The 5,517-nt window shown below is 44.2% G+C and overlaps 1 long non-coding RNA gene across 1 annotated transcript; it reads right to left on the bottom strand.

Moving 5' to 3' along the window:
• Positions 1 to 742: 742 nt before the first annotated feature.
• On the bottom strand, positions 743 to 1,858 carry LOC308583062. Its single transcript, XR_014006030.1, has 2 exons — positions 1,371 to 1,858; positions 743 to 892 (listed from the first exon to the last, which is right to left on the bottom strand). It is a non-coding gene; the product is annotated as an uncharacterized lncRNA (long non-coding RNA).
• Positions 1,859 to 5,517: the final 3,659 nt, after the last annotated feature.

The raw sequence follows: 5,517 nt of genomic DNA, 5'->3' as shown, positions 1-5,517 counted from the left end.
CCATAGTTATCTCTGTCACCAGGAAGAGGCAATGGCTCAAACAAGAGAATGAGAAGCAGTTTACGATTTCCCAAATGCTGGACTGAGTTTGTGGTGGACAGGAATAAGAGTTTTAGGTCAGGAATGCAGGGACAGGAGCCTCAGGACCATGGACAGCAATCCTGCTACTGAGTGAAGAAGCTGCCTTATAGCTGGTTTGTTGCAACTGCTAGAATTTTATAGTGTGGCCTAGATTTACAAAGACCAAAGCCCTGCCTGAATGCTACAAAATGCCAGCAAAAATGCCATGCCCTTTTGGGGAACAGTTTGCTCCTTCTAAATGGCAGCTGTGGAAGCTCAGCAAGACTTCATTGACCACCAGAAAAGTTGGTATCATCCATTCCTCAGGGCCCATAGTTAGAGGTGCACCCTCAGGTTCAGGCTAATTGTAGTTGTGCTTGTGGGACTACTCATGATGGTTGTGGGTCTATCTCTTCCTTTGAACTACTGATATACATAAGCAAAAGTTTGTGCAATTATTTTTCTTCTTCTAAGATGAGCAGTTTGTACATGGAGTGATAATAACAGTAGGATATTGGGAGGATATTACCAAACCCTTTCTCTTCTCCTCTCCTCTTCCTGGAAATGTAGTCTGTGTGTAGATCCTTGTTGTGCCACTTCCAAAAATAACTGGTATCACACAAGTATCAGCAGTCAAATATGCAAACAACAACACAAGAATAAAAAAGGATACAGTCACCTGTTGGTTGTTGGCACATTCTACCTCTTGCATGGGCAGTTTTATTATGGATGGGATGGCAAGTATGTATTGCGTGATGGGAGCCAATTTTCTACTCCCCCTTTTTTTCTCTTTCTCTGTCTCTCAGGTTATACCAGAGCCCTTGTTTACCATCTATAGAAAGAAGAACCAAAAACCTGATTATTGAAAGTATCTGGTTACCCTTTCAGTTTTCTGCTTAGACTGGTTGGGTTCTAGTTCAGGTTGAAGGTAAATGTAAGATGCTAGGTTTTGGTCCTGTCTGGGTTTCAGTTCAGATCCAATTTGAAATGGTGCTTAAGGATACATTGAGACCAGCTTGCAGAGAGAAGCACCAAAGCAGAGTCTTGGATGAAGAAGACTTTGTTAAAGGGATTTGAATGAGGACAAGGAAGTGGTCTGATGGACAGGGGGAACCTATCCCAGACATAATGGCTCAGAAGCAGGAGCAAGAGAAGGAGATCAAAGGCCGTACAGAATGCAAGATTGCCCAGAATAGATGACTCAGAGAACCAATGTTAGTGGAGACAAAAAAGGAAGCAGATGAGAACAGAGAGCTTCAAAGATAACGAAAAGTAAATCTTAAAAATAAAAGTGAAACCAGCTTATTCACCTAAACGTGCTGTACTCTTCAATATCAGCAGAAGGATAGAAAAACAGTCTTTCCCCTCCATCCTTTGAAGTTACTGAGCCATAGAGCTCTGATCAACAGCTGCTACTAGCTGTCCACAGAATGCCTGCCATTATTCCATTTCAATAACAGTACGAGTACTCATATCACAGAGAGGCATAGAACTCATCTCTCAATAAGAGCCTTGAAGGCCCCAGGGCAGTGTTGCTTTCATAAAAGGAATAGATTTGATTTACTCTGCTATTTTTAACAGAATTGAAAAGGAGCGGAGGGAGAGTGTCTCATCACTGTATCAGTCCTGACATGCTGACACCCCAAGCTTCATTCGATGAACAGCCCTCAGTCAGCTGGCGTATGTCAAGAAAGCATGCAGAGTGGGCACATTTACCTTCCACTCCCATCTATTTTGCCTAAACTAATATCATAGTTGTTGACACATCCTTATTGATTCAGACCCAGCTTGGTCTATGACAAGCTTCCTGTTGGTTGCCTGGTAACCAAAACAATCTTGCAAAGGTAGCCAGGAGCTAGCATTCCAATTTCAAGATGTAACTTTTAAACTTTTCTTAAATTAAGCATTTGACTGCTTTTGTGCAAACCACACTACTGGAATGTGTTTGTGGGGTACGTGTGTATTTGTGCATATTTCTTTTTAATGACTGGAAGAACGAAAAATATAATTCCCTTATAGGTACAGAACAATGTACACAACTAGAGAAAGAACATTTATGCCTATTTGTGCAATATTTATTAGGCAGAATTAATCTAATTTATCTCCACTAGCTCCCTCCCATAATTCCCCTGTGATTTTTGAGTTTAGTGAATGGTCCAAGTGTCACATTGCATTAGGGGGCCTCTTGTGTTATAATGGCTAGGAAAATAGCTATGAGGTTTCTTCTTAAAGTTTGTGTTAGGGGTTAGAAGTTTATTGTGCCTACACTTGTAGCATTGTTCATATGAAGGACATACATTTGTCAACTGCAGGAGGGGAATGTATGGTCATTTCGGTACTTCCTACCCACCTCAACTTACCAGTAGTGGAGAAAGCTGGGAAAAAGTTTTGAAGCCAAGGGTCCCAGTCCTCTCTAGGCAACCTCCCCAGATAAAAGAATGGATGAAAAGGCAATCAATGACTACTAGCCATGATAGCTATGCTTTACCTCAACTGTCAGAGGCAGCATGCCTCTGAATACCAGTTGCTGCGGAATCACAGGTGACAGGAGAACTGTTGCACTCAGGGCCTGTTTTTACCCTTCCCATAGGCATTTGACTGGCTACTCTGAGAATAGGATATTGGACTAGATGAGCCACTGGTCTGATACAGCAGGCTTGTCTTATGTTCTTGTCCCTGGTCTATGCTCACAAGCTCATAGCGCTTGCAGAACATACAGAAGTAAGGGTGAGGGCTGCCTCTGCTACTGTGATTCCTCTTTCGCCCTCCTTCATCCAGTCAGTCAGTGAATATAAGAAGGGGACTTGTCTGGAATACTCTCAGGTGAGCAGCAACAATTCAGTTGATGAAATGAGTAGTTCTCTATGAATAGGAAACCTAGAACCTGGTTTAATTACCAGTCATACAGAATTTACCTGGAATAGGCAGAGCCAGAGAGACCTGTAAGAAAATGTTGCAATGTGCTATGCTCCTGACTGGGGCACCAGCCACACAGGCTTCCATGATGCTCCATTCTATCCCCCCCCCCCCATTTTCTGTTTTCCTTTCCCTACAACAGTCAGCTAGCATTTTGTCATGACTAAGCATGCACATTCTATATTGGGCTTGTGTGTGTGCATTTGTGTGTTTGTACTTCAGCAAAATCTGAGGTTTTCCCAAGCCTGCTTCTACCCCCCTCTTTTGTGTAGATGGTGCCATTCTGCCTTTCTAGGAATCAGCACTCAGACAATCAGTTCCCAATAAGCATTTAGGGTTGGCTTGAGAATAACATCTACTCTCAAAAGAACAGAATGTACTGAACCTGACTATTGATGTGATGAGACAGGATTGAATAGTAGGTTGCTCTAAAGTGGTTAAGCCTTGAACCTAATGAAAGTTGCTTGCCTTGGAAGCTACACTCTTTGTGCCCGATGTGGTACCAATACAAACTCTATTTGTAAAAGGCAGACTTTTTCAAACCACCAAAAGTTTCCAGAGGTATTTCTTCCAAAGGAAATCAACCCTGTAAATCAGGGGTCAGCAAAAATGTTTAGCCACGGGCCAGTCTACTGTCCCTCAGACCTTGTGGCAGGCCGCAGAAGTGGCATCACGGGGGGGGGGGCTGGAAGAAGAGGCAAGGGGGACAAGTAGTCCTCCTCCTCACCCCTCAGCCCCAGCCCCAGCTGCTGTGCTTACCTTCCCAGGGGCTGCCATCACCACTACCACCACTGCTGCTGCTGCTCGTGGGTAGGCAGAGCAAGCTTGTCCACTCCGCTCTCTGGCCCACAGGAGCACCAGGGAAGTAACGGCAGAGGGAAGATAAGCAGCGCGAAAGGGCTGGCTCCAGAGAGGGGCTGCTTAAAATGGCGCTCAGCCAGCTCAGTCCAGCCCCCTTCCTCCTCTAGGCAGGGTGGGGTGAAGCCAGGAGGAGGGAGGGAGGAGGCGCCACTGCGGTGTCTGTGAGGGGGGGGAATGGAATGGTGCGGGGAGGGGAAATGGCACAGCCCAAACGAACAGAATTCCCATGCTGATCCACAGACAGTCCGTGGGCTGGATCCTGAAGGCAATTGGGCTTGGTCCGGCCCGCAGGCCTTAGTTTGCCGACCCCTGCTATAAATGTTCTATGTATATGAATTTGTTGTTGTTGTTGCTTTTCACAATAACATTCCAGGGTGGGTTAACATGATAGAATATAAAATTATAAAATCAGATAAAATTGTTACATTTCTACAACAGGGTCCAAATGGGACAGAACAGTATAAATTCAGCAAAAGAGGTGGGTACCATAAAACAAAATATCTTGCCTCTCAAAGGCGAAGGTAAAGTGGTGTGCTTTCCAGCATATGGCAAAATCTGTGCAGTGAAGAGATTTCCACTGTTCAGGAAAGGAAGAGCCAGACAAACTCATGGGTGGTATTCAACTAAAAAAAAATGAGAGAGGGAGGACCCACCCCTGTGTGTATCCTGCACCTGCCCCCCAAATCTGTTCCAGAGGGTTGGGGAAAAAACCAGAACAGATTTCAGGCGTATTGGAGGTGGGGTGGGAGTTGTGCATGTGGAAACTGAGGGACAATCATATGAAGAATCCATTCATAATCACTGGCTACTGTGGCAAAACAAGGTCCTTATGGATAGCTATGTAGTTAATTTGCTCTAATGCTACTGGTCACAGAGAGTGTCACACTATGGACCAAATGCTGTTGTTTCTTCTAGCCTGGCATAATGAAATTTGCGGCAATGGGTAACTGAAGCTAACAAAGGGCTTTCCCCAGTTTTTACTCTTGTCATCACGTTTTGAAGGCACCTCCACTGCAAATCCTCTTTTAAAGGATACTCTCATGTTTCCTTTGCACCCACTGGCCATTATTACAAGTGCATAGACTGTATATTTATATTTAGTACCAGTTCTTAGAAAGTGACAAAAGGTTAAGTGCAGGTGAGAACGTATGGCACTGTTTGCTTAAAACAAACATCATCCATATGTAACACACTGGTCCATGCAGTGTTCTGTTCAAGTTTACTTTCCCAGGCATAATGATTAGGTCTAAGTTAAATGGCATCTTTGCAGGGACTCACACATTATGCTGCTAATAATATTAATCCATAGCACTCTGGAAGAATTAAGTATTGTTATTATCGTCACTGCCTGATTTTGCGAATTGTGTGTTTATTCACTAAAGAGACTAAGGATATTACCACCAGTTAACACAATATTCCACAGTCTTTCCATCAGACTGTTCTTCTACCTTATTTCAAGGGAGGTGACTCAGACATTTAAAATAGCAAGATGTGGGAGGTAGAAAGTTTTGCACCTCAGAGCTCATGGTAACTGTGGCCTAGACTCAACTAACCAAGTGCACTAGCAGAAGTCAGTGCAAGGATTCCCACTAGTGCAAAAGGATCCCCCCTCCCTGTGTACCCCCTCCTCACCCCCGGACCTGCTCTTTTGGGTCAAGCAAACCCATATACCAGTGTGTG

This window comes from Podarcis bocagei (assembly GCF_964188305.1).
Source record: "Podarcis bocagei genome assembly, chromosome: 1".
Taxonomy (NCBI): Eukaryota; Metazoa; Chordata; class Lepidosauria; order Squamata; family Lacertidae; genus Podarcis; species Podarcis bocagei.
The sequence above is the reverse complement of the archived record's forward strand: the minus strand, read 5'-3'. Positions and strand labels throughout refer to the sequence as shown.